The sequence below is a fragment of the Leiobunum rupestre genome, chromosome 7 (assembly GCF_980474605.1).
Source record: "Leiobunum rupestre chromosome 7, qqLeiRupe1.1.hap1, whole genome shotgun sequence".
Classification (NCBI taxonomy): domain Eukaryota; kingdom Metazoa; phylum Arthropoda; class Arachnida; order Opiliones; family Sclerosomatidae; genus Leiobunum; species Leiobunum rupestre.
In genome coordinates, this window is record NC_143390.1 from 15,263,159 (window position 1) to 15,278,927 (window position 15,769).

The 15,769-nt window shown below is 35.2% G+C and overlaps 1 protein-coding gene across 8 annotated transcripts in view; it reads left to right on the forward strand.

Annotated features, from left to right (window-relative positions):
- Positions 1-15,769, forward strand: part of dop (microtubule-associated serine/threonine (MAST) protein kinase dop) — a 73,939-nt gene that overhangs the window by 27,239 nt on the left and 30,931 nt on the right. The window contains exon 1 of one of the 8 annotated variants that reach the window (XM_090154238.1): positions 9,714-10,133. The exons of the other annotated variants lie outside the window; for them this stretch is intronic. The gene's annotated coding sequence lies outside the window, so the exon portion shown is untranslated. Of the gene's footprint in view, positions 1-9,713; positions 10,134-15,769 lie in introns of those variants that run through there. 8 annotated transcript variants of the gene reach the window in all.

The window sequence follows — 15,769 nt, forward strand, 5'->3', positions numbered from 1 at the left end:
TTCCAAATTGCAAAGTGCCACCTATTATTGGTTATAAGAACAGGGTGACCAGACTTCCTATATTTTCAATGCTTTTCTTTAATTTAACCTCATTTCTTATATTCTCATATAATTTCACCAGTTTTCATTAATATTACTGGTTGTATTTATTTTGATTTTCAATTTTATCTTGAATTTCCTATATTTTCCTTTATTTTAACTATTCGGTATCCTATATTACCTTATAATTTGAGTTCAAATTTCCTATTTTTCCTATAAATCTTCCGATTAAATTTCCTGGTCACCTTGTAAGAGCATTTTCTTTCATCTTTCATTCAGTTCGGAAAATGTATTAACTGTATTTAACGATTTAATTTAATTATAATGGCAAAATAAGTCATATTTAATAGATTATCAATTATCGACCCAAGAAAGAATACATTTAATCAAGTTCTCGGTAGATGGCGGTACTGTCGTGTAAAGAAACTTATTTCTATTATGCTATAAGAAGTACTACTTGCAATCTGTAAACGGGGCGACTCCTACGTTCTGGGAAACCTAAATAGGCTCTTGGTATAAAGTTCAAAATCCTTCTTTAATGTAGCAGTAAACCGATTGCAGTCCAACTTTGAATAATAAATTTATCCTTTGAATGGCTTCCGAAATGGAACGGGAAAAGAGAAAAGATGACGTAGCGAGGACAGAAATGTACGGCCTTTGAATTTAAAATCCCCCCTCTCCAGTTGGGGGTTCCGGGAACTTCCGAGGAGACTTAATTACCGGCTGGCGCGTGTGCCCCTGCGAGGCGGACTTTCCCTTTCATCCCGCCGCCGATCGTGTTGGCTGATTTGAATGAAGTGGTGTCTGTCCGACGAGTTGAAGTTTTTAATTCGATTAAAGAGAGAGTAAGCTGCCTATTTTAGAGCGGGGCTGCCAGCTTTACGATAATCAACGTGTTTGTTCGATAGATATTCGTAAATTTAACGCTCTAAATTCCTCTTTCACTGGCCTAATAACGTGTCTCATCGCAAATTTTGGGAATTCGTTAAAGCGTCTAGACTGAAGGGAGTGTATTCTGCGGCGATAAATTGTTTTCTAAATACGCGTTTCGTATGTTTTTGAATGTAACTAGCGCCAGTTTCCGAAGAGATCGAACGTATTAGAAGAAAAAATATACGGTATTCGCATATCCAGTTGATTTGCGTATTTTTCTAAAATCCAACGGATTGGTATTTCTGGATTTTTCGGCGGATTTTCCAAATTTTTAAAAATGCTGGATTTTTTTAAAAAAATACAAAATCATTGCCGAATGTTTTCGTGGATTTTCTGAAGATTTTTCGGTGAGTGTACGAGATTTTTCTTTAGCTTCTGTTAAACCTGAAGTCCAATGATATGATCCGTCATAAAATATGGACAGCTTTATACTCCCTTTAACCGGCAATTAGACATCCTTCAGCCAATCCGATGAGATAACCGCTCGATACTTTTAAATTCATACTTTCTAATCATTTCTGACTTGTAATAATACTCTTCCAGTGCTTGAAACTAATTCGATTGACCGTTATCTATGTTTGGGCTTTAGAGACTTGGCACTCCGTAGCTTTGGCCATGGCCGCCGTTGTCATATTTTCAGGGTTGGCAAGAGCCAGCCAGACTGGATTAAACCACCCTGGTTTAAGCCGGATTTAACCACCAAATAAAATCCATGGTTAAAACCACTTTTTTTTATTAAAAAAATATTGAGAAATTAATTAGAAACATTGACAAAACTTAACCTTCACTTTTTGTCGCGAGTAATGAGAGCTAACATATAAGCAATTAGGGTATCTTAAAATTAATTTTGCGCGTGAAAATACGCTGCCATGTTAGGGTATAAAAGCGGGTAAATCAGTCTGCTATACCTCACAATGTAAAGGTACTGTCACGCGCAAAAACGTAATTTTTAAATCGGGAAATTTGAGCAATGAGGGCTTGATATAAGCAATTTGATCATTTTTTATTAATAGATTTAACCGGTTTAAACCACCGGTTATAGCCGGTTTTAACCATACTGGATTTTTCAATTTAAAAAAAAAGCCGGTTTTTTGCCAACCCTGCATATTTTTCTCCCCACGATAAAAACTATTGAAGAAAAAAGCTGACGTAGCACTGCCAAGTCCCTATTAGTTGGATCGCTCGTAGCCTCGTACAGAAACATTTAGACCTATTTTGGTCTATCGCTTTGGGATAACTTGGGAGCGACGTTTTAAAATATCATAGTGTGCCGTTATTGATTCGTAGGTTTAATCCTCGAAAGAGAGTAGCTGCGGGGTATGCGTGTAGTTTCGATTCGTGAAGTTTGCCCTTGGCCGCGCCGAGCAAAGCCATTAAGATGCTGCAGTGTACGAGCGAACCACCGGAACCTTTCGTTGTTTTGCTTTGTGTCTTGGAGCCGTGAATAATGGAGAAGCACTGGCTACAAATTACCATTTTACGCGGTCCACATTAAAGTTGCCATTGAAACTGGGTTACCACTTTCTCGATTTTCTTCATAAACATCAAAACTATTTTTTAATTAAAATTGAACTTTTTTATTTTAATTTCATTGGATTTAATAATTTTTGAACAATTAAAAGGGTTTTTTAATTGGTTGATTCTTTGTTATAATGTAAAAAATGTATCTTAATTAAGTTTAATTACAATGTGGACCATTTTCCACTGTATATATACGTACTCTAACAATTTTAAGTGGTCCACATTGAAGTTACCATTGAAACTTCGTTACCACTTCCTCGATTTTCTTTAAAAAAATCCAATCGAACTTTTTTAAATTTAATTCAATTGTTTTTATTGATTTTATTGATTCGTAAACAGTTAAAGGTTTTTGCAGTCCAATTGACGGATTCTTTTCTATAACATTGTTTTAGAACCTATTTTTTGGCCATTATTTTATTCCTCCATTGACAAGGTTGTTATTTAAAAAAACATTGATTTAAATCGCATAATGTATCTCAATGAATGAAAACAAAATTGACAAAAGTAGCTTCTAAAACAGTTTCAATGCAATGCAAAGATTTCATTAATTAGAATGGATGGGTAAATGTTCGTTAAACGATGGTTATAAATCGAGAAACTCGAGGAAATATATCAAATTTAAATAAAAAATTGATTGATTTGAATTTAACTGTAAGAAAGAAATCCACTTCGTTTAAATTTAAATCAATTTGATTTAAACTAGCCAATCCTGCATTGGAAGTAATTATCGTTAAGATTTAAATTTGCTTAATTGGTGAAGACTCCTGAGGGATTTCGTTTAATTAAGTGTTCCTGTTAATTAGATCGGATTCTATTAAAATGCTCCCCGTTTGTATTTTAAAAAGAGTGGTTTTTCCAGGCATTATTTTTCCGAAATTAAAATGTAAATGAGCTCGAGAGTGATATAATGTATCGGAGCGAGTAGATGTTGATGCTGCTTCCCGGAGAATCTCGCGAGCCTTGTGGAGAAGCCGGATTGCGCATCTCTTTATTGAGTTAAAGGCCTAGGATTTCTTCTGCCTGTTTTCCTTTAAGTTTTCTTCCCGCCGCGCAAATATCCTGGTGGTAGGCCAACGTGTTCTGCGGTTGGCCTACCACCAGGATATTTGCGCGGCGGGAAGAAAACTTAAAGGAAAACAGGCAGAAGAAATCCTAGGCCTTTAACTTCCGAGTAAAGGTACAAAATGGGGCGAGGGGGCGAGGGGGGGGGGGGAGCCAGTGCATCTGGCAATAATAGTCGCCTCGCTTCGCAACTTCATAAAGTATGCTATCGTCCGCTTTCTATAACGTTTTAACCCGAGGGAATACGTAGACGTTACGGAATTGCTATTTTCTCGAAAGGGAGTAACCACGTCATTCGCCGTAACTCTTAAATTTTTAATTCCGCCATCAACCGTAGCGTGGCGCTGAGGCCTAATTTTCAACCGTGCACGTTTTAATTTGTTCTTCAATATAACGCCACCCGCTTCAGGTCCCTATTGACTACTTAAAACTTCTTCTTCCATTAACTGGATTAAAAAAATATATAAATATTTTTGGCGGTGCACTTTTAAAAATTTCCACTTCCAACTTCTTCATTCGTGGGTGAAAAAAAAGCTAGAGTTCCTTCGTTCGTCGAACCTGACATTTCGGTAGTTGAAATAACCCAGTGTATGTTACTAACTCTCTCTTTCTGTATGTATATCTGGGGATTTGGCAATAAAGTTCAACGCTCGTCGCGTGCCGTTAACTAACGTTTCATCGCGCGCGCCCAAGGTCCAACAGCCGTCTATATATTTTATAACTACCGCCGTTTTAACTTCGGGGCAATATTCTAAATTTGTCCCCTCTTCCGTCTTTTTCAAGTTTGTTGATTTTAATTTCGTGATCCTTGGAGATTTTTAAAACTTAATTGGGGGAAGCCTCTATTTTTAGTTGGGTGCGCTGTAGGTGGTACACCGGAATTATGCTCTGATCAAGGGACAAATTGTCATAAATATCGTTCTGATTGACACCATGGCCAAGATAAAGCGGCGCATATCTGCAAATTAAATAAATATTAGAGATAAATAAAGAATGAAATTAATATTAGAGATAAATAAAGAATGAAATTAATATTAGAGATAAATAAAGAATGAAATTAATATTAGAGATAAATAAAGAATGAAATTAATATTAGAGATAAATAAAGAATGAAATTAATATTAGAGATAAATAAAGAATGAAATTAATATTAGAGATAAATAAAGAAGGAAATTACTATTAGAGATAAATAAAGAATGAAATTAATATTAGAGATAAATAATGAAATTAATATTAGAGATAAATAAAGAATGAAATTAATATTAGAGATAAATAAAGAATGAAATTAATATTAGAGATAAATAAAGAATGAAAAATAAAGAATGAAATAATATTAACGAAGAACGAAATTAATATTAACGAAGAACGAAATTAATATTAACGAAGAACGAAATTAAAATTAACGAAGAACGAAATTAAAATTAACGAAGAACGAAATTAATATTAACGAAGAACGAAATTAATATTAACGAAGAACGAAATTAAAATTAACGAAGAACGAAATTAAAATTAACGAAGAACGAAATTAAAATTAACGAAGAACGAAATTAAAATTAACGAAGAACGAAATTAAAATTAACGAAGAACGAAATTAAAATTAACGAAGAACGAAATTAAAATTAACGAAGAACGAAATTAAAATTAACGAAGAACGAAATTAAAATTAACGAAGAACGAAATTAAAATTAACGAAGAACGAAATTAAAATTCACGAAGAACGAAATTAAAATTCACGAAGAACGAAATTAAAATTAACGAAGAACGAAATTAAAATTCACGAAGAACGAAATTAATATTCACGAAGAACGAAATTAATATTCACGAAGAACGAAATTAATATTCACGAAGAACGAAATTAATATTCACGAAGAACGAAATTAATATTCACGAAGAACGAAATTAATATTCACGAAGAACGAAATTAATATTCACGAAGAACGAAATTAATATTCACGAAGAACGAAATTAATATTCACGAAGAACGAAATTAATATTCACGAAGAACGAAATTAATATTCACGAAGAACGAAATTAATATTCACGAAGAACGAAATTAATATTCACGAAGAACGAAATTAATATTCACGAAGAACGAAATTAATATTCACGAAGAACGAAATTAATATTCACGAAGAACGAAATTAATATTCACGAAGAACGAAATTAATATAGGATAACGAGGAACGAAATTAATATAGGATAACGAGGAACGAAATTGATATTATAGGATAACGAAGAACGAAATTAATATTATAGGATAACGAAGAACGAAATTAATATTATAGGATAACGAAGAACGAAATTAATATTATAGGATAACGAAGAACGAAATTAATATTATAGGATAACGAAGAACGAAATTAATATTATAGGATAACGAAGAACGAAATTAATATTATAGGATAACGAAGAATGAAATTAATATTATAGGATAACGAAGAATGAAATTAATATTATAGGATAACGAAGAATGAAATTAATATTATAGGATAACGAAGAATGAAATTAATATTATAGGATAACGAAGAATGAAATTAATATTATAGGATAACGAAGAATGAAATTAATATTATAGGATAACGAAGAATGAAATTAATATTATAGGATAACGAAGAATGAAATTAATATTATAGGATAACGAAGAATGAAATTAATGTGAAAATATTATTGCTGTGCATTTTTATCAGTGTTTGGCTTTACGAATTTAGATTGCGACTTAAACGCCGGACTATATTTTATCTTTTGAGTACTTGTTAATAGTGAAGCGAGATAACTCTATCCTCCGTTCAAAGGCGGCGCTAAAATCGAAAACTTGGACCGTGTTAGCTTTACTTACCATCGTAGCAAATCAACCGCTTGCGAAACTGGTCTCGTATCAGCCTTTGACGGTGCTTTCAAGTGACTCCTTTCAAAGTGAAAGTGCGGGGACGCTTGGTAAACATTATCTAATCGATCGGAATCTCCCTTTCGCGCCGGGAATGGAACCCCATCTGCCGGAGAATTCCGGAACTGGAGATGTTATTTCCTTTCTAAATTATTGCTTATGAAAATCTTATTTACTCTTTGTTGCGTAGGGAAAGGGATATATATTATTTTTATCTATTCGTTCATTTACTGCCAGTTCTATCATGAGGCTAAATATTGATTAGATTAAAGCTCAAGGAAGAGTTTCGTATATGGCCTCAAGTACGCATCGGACACAGTATTCATGGGCTTATTTAATTTTCGCGACTAATAGTTTTCTTAAATTACAAATATTGTAGAACTGCCCTGTACATTTAAAACTTTAAAGGAATAAATAAATAAACCACTATTGCACAGTAATAACTTTTTGTTTATTAATAAACAAAAATTTGTTTTTAAAAGATAAGATTGGTTAATTTAGAACAGCCAGGAAGTTTAATTTTTTATACGAATTTGTATTATTTATATTTTTTTCAATGTTTTCTCACCCCTATTGTAAGTAACGTGGTAAACGGTGGTATCCATGTAATCTCCAACCTTACGGTACCATTCTTGCTAATATAAGTGTGTAAATAAGTAAGGGAAAACCTGGAAAAATCTGGGAATTTGAAACTTCAAAATGTGTCAATCCTGGACTACTTATGGTCCGGTTAGTTTAGTGACCGAACAATAAAATAAGTATCCGTCTTAAGGGCACTTTCTTCTTTTCGTTCGCTTGGTTATTGCACGGCGTTTTGAAATGGAAACTTAGGGAAAATATCCGAAGCAGCTTTTGAGTGACTCACAAAACGCAGGATATTAGGCCCCTGCAAGCTGTAACTCCCCCCCCTGTTCTCCAGTCGGTTAAAAAATTCCTTCCTCTTACCAATGTTTTCAAGGAAATATACAAAAATTTTAAATTAAGGACTCTAATTTTAATTAGGGATGCACCGATATATCGGCCTATTTTTCTAATATCGGTATCGGCCAATATCGGCTGATACTAAGAAAATATTTTCAGAAAAACATTTAAAAATAAGAAAATTCTCGATTAACTAATGATAATATTTGATTTGATTGGCCGTGCCACGTACTTCAGACTTCAGAAGCTAGATCATACCTTTTTTTAAGACAGGGGGTTACGAGTGTAAACAAATAAAAAACAACGATATTCGATTTGTGATAATAATAATAATAATCTGCTAGGCTAATAAGGCACCACCTTAGACCTAAGTCATCAAGCGACTTTTAAAGCCTTTAATTCAGGTAGTCGGGTTACAATGCGTAGGAGGGTGGTGTTAAGCCCCGCAAGATACGCGAGCCAAAAGCTCCCTACACTAACTATTACCGTTAAACTCAACATGTTTTTATGGAAGGGGAAACCGAAGAGCTCGGGGGAAAACCCCTTAAATAAGTAAATACATGTGTATCACGTAAAATAAAAAGAAACATATTCGGATATGCTCCAGCAAACCTTTTTCGTATGAAGAATTAGAATAAAATGGTATGTCTGCAGTGTACTGAACCGTCTTTTACAATGATTTCATCATATACACTACTGTTATGATAGATAACTTTTTTAATATCGGCCGATATTATCAGCCACGAATAGCCGATATATCGGCTGTACCCATATCGGGGCATCCCTATTTCTAATGTTGGTTAAATTATTTATTTCCAAATTAAGTTTAATTTAATGAGGGTTTCGAGTCGAGTTCTTTACAACGGAACATTTTAGTGTAAAATTTAAGATTTATGTAAATGTTAAGTAGTTTATTGGTTTTATTTTATGTAGTATATACAGGTATACCACTTCAGGCTTTAAATAAACATTCTTATTGTTTATATTCGATACAAATGATTTGCTTTATTGTAAAGCAAAGACAGTGAAGAGGTTTTAGAGTTTATTTTTTGTGAATTCGTTAAAATGTTATTAGCTGAAGCCTGAAGTAAAACAATTTTAGGTGGACCTTGTAGAAGTGTAGATTAGTAATTATGATAAGGTTGGTTTTTATAACCTGCATGTACGTTTCGTGGCATTAATCGACTTAATTTGAATTAGCGGACTACAATGGGGAACAACAGTCACAGGGTTGGCAAAAAACCGGCTTTTTTAAAAATTGAAAAATCCAGTATGGCTAAATCAGGTTGTAACCGGTGGTTTAAACCGGTTAAAACCATTAATAAAAATGATCAAATTGCTTATATCAAGCCCTCATTGCTCAAATTTCCCGATTTAAAAATAACGTTTTTGCGCGTGACAGTACCTTTAGGTATAGCAGACTGATTTACCCGCTTTTATACCCTAACATGGCAGCGTATTTTCACGCGCAAAATTAATTTTAAGATACCCTAATTGCTTATATGTTAGCTCTCATTACTTGCGACAAAAAGTGAAGGTTAAGTTTTGTCAATGTTTTTCTCAATTTTTTTATAAAAAAAGTGGTTTTAACCATGGATTTTATTTGGTGGTTAAATCCGGCTTAATGCAGGGTGGTTTAATCCCGTCTGGCTAGCTCTTGCCAACCCTGATACAGTCGCTTCTCTCCTATTGACAATGATTCAGTCGCAGGTTTTTTGCAAAACACCCATATTTTTACCATTAGTGTAAATAATGTTAAATTGGCAAATTGAAAATAGTAAAAGACGTACTCGTTTCGCCTCGGAGTCATTGAATTATTTCCGAATTTTAGTTACGCGCGTATATTGTCAGGGTAAATCGTATTTGTCGTGTAAAAATGCGACCCGTACCTTTTGACCTCGAGCCTACTATATTGTCCATTCACGTATGACATTGTCTAATAATAAAACGTCTTTACAACCTTCGGAGGTAGATAACGCTCCCTACAGAGAAGCCCAACTCGGGATAAATGCCCTTTGCTCGTCTACTAATTCTCTCTCCCTTTGTATTCCAGTAAATTATCGCGAGCCACCTGAGATGCGTGTCGACGGCCGGGGATAGGTGACGTTTACCTCGGAGTAGGCTGTCAGATGATTCCCGGATAAACATCGAGGGGGGGGGTCTCGATCTCTCTCTCTCTCTCTCTCTCTCTCTCTTTTAGACCCGTGCCAAAAATCGGCGGAAGGGGTCTAGATCCTTTTATAGGCCCGACCGGGTCGTCTTTTTCGCAACAACCACCCCGACGCGAGCTCGTTAAAAAAGAGAGAAACGGGTATACGGGCCAAGTAACGGGGCTGGAAACTCCAAAATTTGGACGACTGTCGTCCGTCGTAGTAGACCCGGATAAACTCTCCTTCGAGATCCCGCGCTCGAGTGAACGAAATTGAATTTGAGCGCGTGATAAGGTTCCATATTTTTATCGAATCAGAAACGAAGGACTCGTTCGCTTTCTAACGTACGGGAGGAAAAGATCGTCGTGGTTTCGGAGATAAAGAAAGCGAGATTCGGTCCCCCCGATGCCGCTCTATTTGTCGCTATCGACTTTGTCTTCTTTTTTCCCCTTTCGTCGTTAAAGGGAACTTTTATATCATAAACATCGAAACCGCCTGTTCGCTCAAGATGCCTTCTCCATCGGCGCTCGACACAAAATTGCCGTCGCCGTTCGCGGCTTAATAATCGCGCCCCTGAAAGTTGGCCCGGTCGAAACCGTTCGGATTTGGCGTTCACTGTCTCGGTGAGTTTTGGATATGTTTTATTTTATGGACGGGAAATTTAAGTGCTATGAAATATAATTTGCTACCGTTTCTACCTAACGTAAATAGTACCTGTTATTGTGAAAACTGCCATAGGTGGCGTAATAATTACTGAAGTGGCGTATTGTTGCCCTCTATAGATGGTTTCTTTTCGCCTGTTCTCGGACTAAAAGTGTACTCTTTTTACCCTAAAACGGTTTAATCGCCTGTTCCGGCGATGATAATTACTCCGCCCCATAAACTATTCGCTTGTTCCGGAGTATTAGGGCTACTGTTTTTACTCCTTCTGAAAAGGAGATGTAAAGGAGTAAATCAGATTTGGTCGTCTGCTAGACAGAATTTATCTGCTGAAAAAGCCACAGGCAGACATTTTGTAAAAACGTTTTTATTCCGATTTGAAATATTCACCACCACAGAATCAGAGTAAAATGACGTCATAGCGTTACTCTTCTTACCCTACTCCGAAATCTCGGAACAAGTGAAAAGAAACCACCTAAAACTGTGAGCTTTGAACTGTCGTTTTGATTCGTAGTTTCAAAGCGTCATTGTTATCCTCGAATGGTCAAATTACTGTCAACTAAATGCTGGGGGGGTATTTTTATCAGCATGCTGGTGTAAGGCTGTTTTTTATCTTTACTGTATGTTCAATTTGTTTTAATTGAAAACATTAAATGGCTTTAGAAATACACTAAGTCAGAAAGAGTTTGGAATGGAAATGGGATGTTAGATTCTATTAATTAAACATGGTAAAATTTGATAATTAAACCTAGAATGGGGTATGTTATGTTCATGTAAAAAACTATTTGACCTACACTGAATTATCGCAGACTATAAATACAACGGGTCATTTTAGATAAGCACCAGTCAACTAGATCTCCTTGTACTATATGTATCGTCATCATGTAAATATAATCTTCATTAATAAACTGTTTAACTCATCTTAATCTTGTCGTGGTTATTATGTTGGAACACAACAGGGTATCATCGTACAAATAGGCGTTTTTTTACTTTGGTTAAAACTAGAATTAAAATATAATTTTTTAAACGACGGATACTTCACGCTTGTAAAATATTTATTTAAATTATGTAGAATGCTAGCTTTCGCGGCCCCCCTTTTCAAACAAAGTCAGAAATACCCGTTATTACAAACTCATTTGTAGACATAACATTTATCTTAGTTTAAATTTATTTTATCTAAATTTGTTCTTTTAAATTCGTGACCCCCCCCCCCCCCGATTTTTTTAGACACGCTTACATTGTTAGCACTTATCTATATTTAATTTTCTCACATCTGTTATCGCATGTGCTTCTCTAAAATCTCGTTTAAAATAAGTTTCTTCCCCAGTTATTATATCATCCTTTTCAAAACCATATTTTTACTCTTGGGCAATCAATATTCTGACAATATAATTTTGGAAAAAGGAAATTTTTATCTACGGTGAAAGCAACCAAATATAACGTGTCATCATTTCTTCTTTTACAATTAAACTTTTAAGTTATCTAGCTTAGCACAACCAAAAACAAAATAATTTAATCAAAATGTCAATTTCGAATATAGTTATTATTTTCGTGGACGATAATAGATACACCTAATAATCAGCTAGGCTAATACCGATGGGTAAGTCACTCTCGGATGACCTGTACACCGAATTCGCGTACTTAGTACTGTTAAAGGTACGGATTTTAAAGAGTTCATGAACTCTTATTAGCACAGTCAGAGGTACAATAGTGTACACCGAGTTCGCGGAGTGACCAACCCCTCGGTTAATACCCAAGGCACCACCCTAGGCGCAAGTCATCTAGCGACTTTTATTATATTCATTCGGGTGCCCGGTTAAAATACCTCTCACGGCATCTCTAATTAAGGGACAAGCGAAATGTGTAAATGTGCCAAATCGAAGGTCAGAAAGGGCATGAAACAATATGGTACAATATGAACCAAGGGGCGTAGAAAAGCACGATTATAAAATTAATAGAAGTCGAAATGAACTTGAAATTAATTACAGTTCATACCAGAAATAATGTTAACATTTACGTATTTCGACAGCGAAAGGACGTTTTTGAGATAACCTCAATTTATCCGATACTCAATATTATAGATCGTACAATAATCAGACGTAATCTTCTCTTGTTTCTTTACCTATTTATTTTAAATTCGGGTAGAATGAAAAGCGTACATCAATTCGGGGAAACATTTGACGTATAGAAAAACGTACACGCCAATAATGTCGTTGTTTTAATTCGAGAGTAAAATATTAATATTAATGCTCCCATCTCGTATTATTGGCTGGGTAACGAGATGACTGGAGATGCCTATATAAGAAAGCATTGATCTTTCTCTCCCGATTCGGGTGAATCGAGGCCGGACTGACCCACTTTCGGCAAATCCCCCCCCCCCCCTCCATCCTTTTGAGAGTGAAGCCTAACTCAATGGCCCAAAACGTCGCTTTTCACGAATTTAACAAGATTAAATATTTCTCAAAACTGATCATTAATGTTCCCTTGTATCCGAAATAATCCGATACCAAGCAAGAATCGTTATTTTTCAAAATATACTATATACGCCTTTATTAAAAGAAGGGCAAAAATGACGACCCACCCTGTGAAATTTGAATTTATATGGAGACGAATTTCGTGTCTTGCGTAATTTCGTGTTTTCGGTTTGTTTTAACGAAATTGAAATTTCCGCTATATTTATACTTTATATCGCCTGAGGCCTAAGGTGGTGCCTTTAATGTTAGCCTAGTTGAATAAATGATTAATTTACAGGGCTTAATACCTGGTCCCTAGAACAGCGGTTCCCAATTTTATTTTGCTATGGAACCCTAAATTATCCACCTAATTCTGGCGGAACCCCAACTCATTTTTTTTACTCATCTTAAACTCTTGACACAAACAAAGATGGCCACGCTGCGAATTCTCGGAACCCCTGTGACCCTTTTACGGAACCCCAGGGTTCCGCGGAACACCTTTTGGGAACCGCTGCCCTAGAATACCCTAAAGTGCCTATTTTTAACCAAGGACCTTAAACTACTCTAAAATCGGGAATTTAGGTGACTAAAGTATCATATTTTCAATAAATAAATATTTTAATACTTCTGTTCAAAATGATCAAAGATGGGTCAGTTTTCGAAATAAATTACATTGTTTCCTATTTGGTGCCTATTTTCGAAGATTTGTTAACAATTTCACCCTATTTTTACCGTAAGCCCTGCACTTAATTGAAATCCATCGCCTGATATTAAACTTCTATTTAATCCGTAAGAAAGTAATCCCCTTTTTGTGACATATCTTGTTTTTGCCATCAACCCGAAATAGCGTAAAGTAAGTGTGTCAGCGGGTCAACCCGGCGCTTGGAGAATCTGTTTTCTCTCTGCTGATACGCGCTGCGATAGATCGTACGACCTAGCATCAGCTAAAGGTGTTGTTGATTTTTATAGGAACGACAGCAACATTGTTATCTCCTAAGGTCTATATTTATTTGACCTATTAGAACAGGCTTAATTCGCCATACGAATTTTTTTTACTTGGGTTCCTAGGATTTTTTACCCTTTTTTAAATCTTAACTTCGTCCTTATCAAATATCTTATTTTGTTGACGATGCAAACCTCGCTATTTTAAGACACGTTAAAAGGTCGCCTCTACTTGCAAATCTGCAACGCCATCCATTCCATTTCCGAGGGGCTATACGCCTACGTTTAAAAAGTTGCGAAAGACGGCTCGTTTTTTTGTTAGTTTTGGAGGTCACTGTGAATTGTTTTAAAAGACGTATTTCCGGAGGAACGTTGTAACTTTCATTCGCGAGGTCGTAAAAAACACGTTCCACTCTTAAATTTTGCCATCTTCCCGGAAAATTACTTCGGTCGAAGAGTATTTCGTTATTTGGATTGGAGTAAACCCGGAAGATTATGGGATGGAGATTATTTTTAACCTCGTCGCTGGGATGGCTTTCATTAAATCTTATTCAGTGTCACTTTTAAGAAAATCAGATGATTTCCACTTTGGTTTATTTTAATCGTAAATCTGTCGCCTTTACGAGATACTTTAGAGGTTTTATTTTAAATTGTTTTAAAACGGGCCAATTATTCACTACCCTAACGCTTATAAGGAGACTACTCGAGGTGGTTATCTCCGATTTGGTTCAAAATCGGGTGGTAAGTAGACCTTCATGTAACTTGAAAATCCCTAAAAGGGTGGACAAGAATGGGCTTTCGTTTTGAAATGGCAACCAAAAATGTTTTTCACAACTTAAAAACTGATTTTCTCTATGAAAATTAACATGGGAAAATCGAAGATTTTAAGGGTCCCCCTAACAATATTGTTCAAAAAATTAAAAAAGGTTCATCGATTAGATACATAATTCAGATCATGGCTAAATCTGGTACATTTGGACCAATATACGTCAATTTTGGTAAATATGAGTAAATATACATATATTGGGTAAATACGAGTAATCAGTTTTTAAGTTGTGAAAAACATTTTTGGTTACCATGGCAAAACGAAAGCCCATTCTTGTCCACCCTTTTAGGGATTTTCAAGGTACATGAAGGTCTACTTACCACCCGAGTTTGAACAAAATTGGAGATAAACACCTCGGGTAGTCTCCTTGTTAAAGTCCTACTCGCGCGCGCCAACATTTATATTAAAAATGTTGTCAACTCGATTTGCAAAATTAATGGATTTTCTGCATAACACGCTTGTGTTGTTCGAGTTGTGTTTTAAACAATTGCGAAGCTGAGATCCAGTATTCAAATCTAATAATTTGTTTGATATTATATGAGGGTTCTTAGAGTACCTGGAAGACCTGGAAAAGTCCGGGAATTTGATAATGGGTCTTAAAAGTCAGGGAATTTTAAGAACTAATAAAAAACATCGGGGAATTTTAAGAATTAATAAAAAAGGTCAGGGAAAATTAGGGTAATTTTAAGAACTAATAAAAAACATCGGGGAATTTCAAGAATTAATAAAAAAGACCAGGGAAAATTAGGGTAATTTTAAGAACTAATAAAAAAATCGGGGAATTTTAAGAACTAATAAAAAAGGCCAGGGAAAATTAGGGTAATTTTAAGAGCTAATAGTAAAAAGTCGGGGATATTAAGAACTAATAATAAAAATTCTTAAAATTAAGAACTAATAAAAAGTCGGGGAATTTTAAGAACTAATAATAAAAAGTCGGAAAATTAAGAACATAATAAAAAGTCGCGGAATTTAATTTTGGCTGCAAATGTTTATTAAAATATAGGTTAAAAATTGCAAAAGGTTTGTCTTAAAAACTTCAGGGAAAATCTTGGTAGATGTCAGGAAATTTAAATCTGAAAAATATGGCAGCCCTGTATATAAAGGATTATTCTCTGGCTAACGTGAGAAATCGCGTAAACATTTCGTGGAGCGTGCGAACCTACTAAGTTGGTCGAAAATGCTCACTCGCGCGAATAATCGCTCTACCGTGGCAATTAAAGTTGACATAAATGAAGGGGCTATTTTCGAAGAGACGCGCGCTCGCTGTTTTGGCTAAGTTCGCGTAATTTTATCTTTTATACTTCAGCCTACATTCTGGTGATTTTCCACGACGTGACATCGAGGTAACGTCTCTCGCGGCTTCCTCTGTTTCCAAACA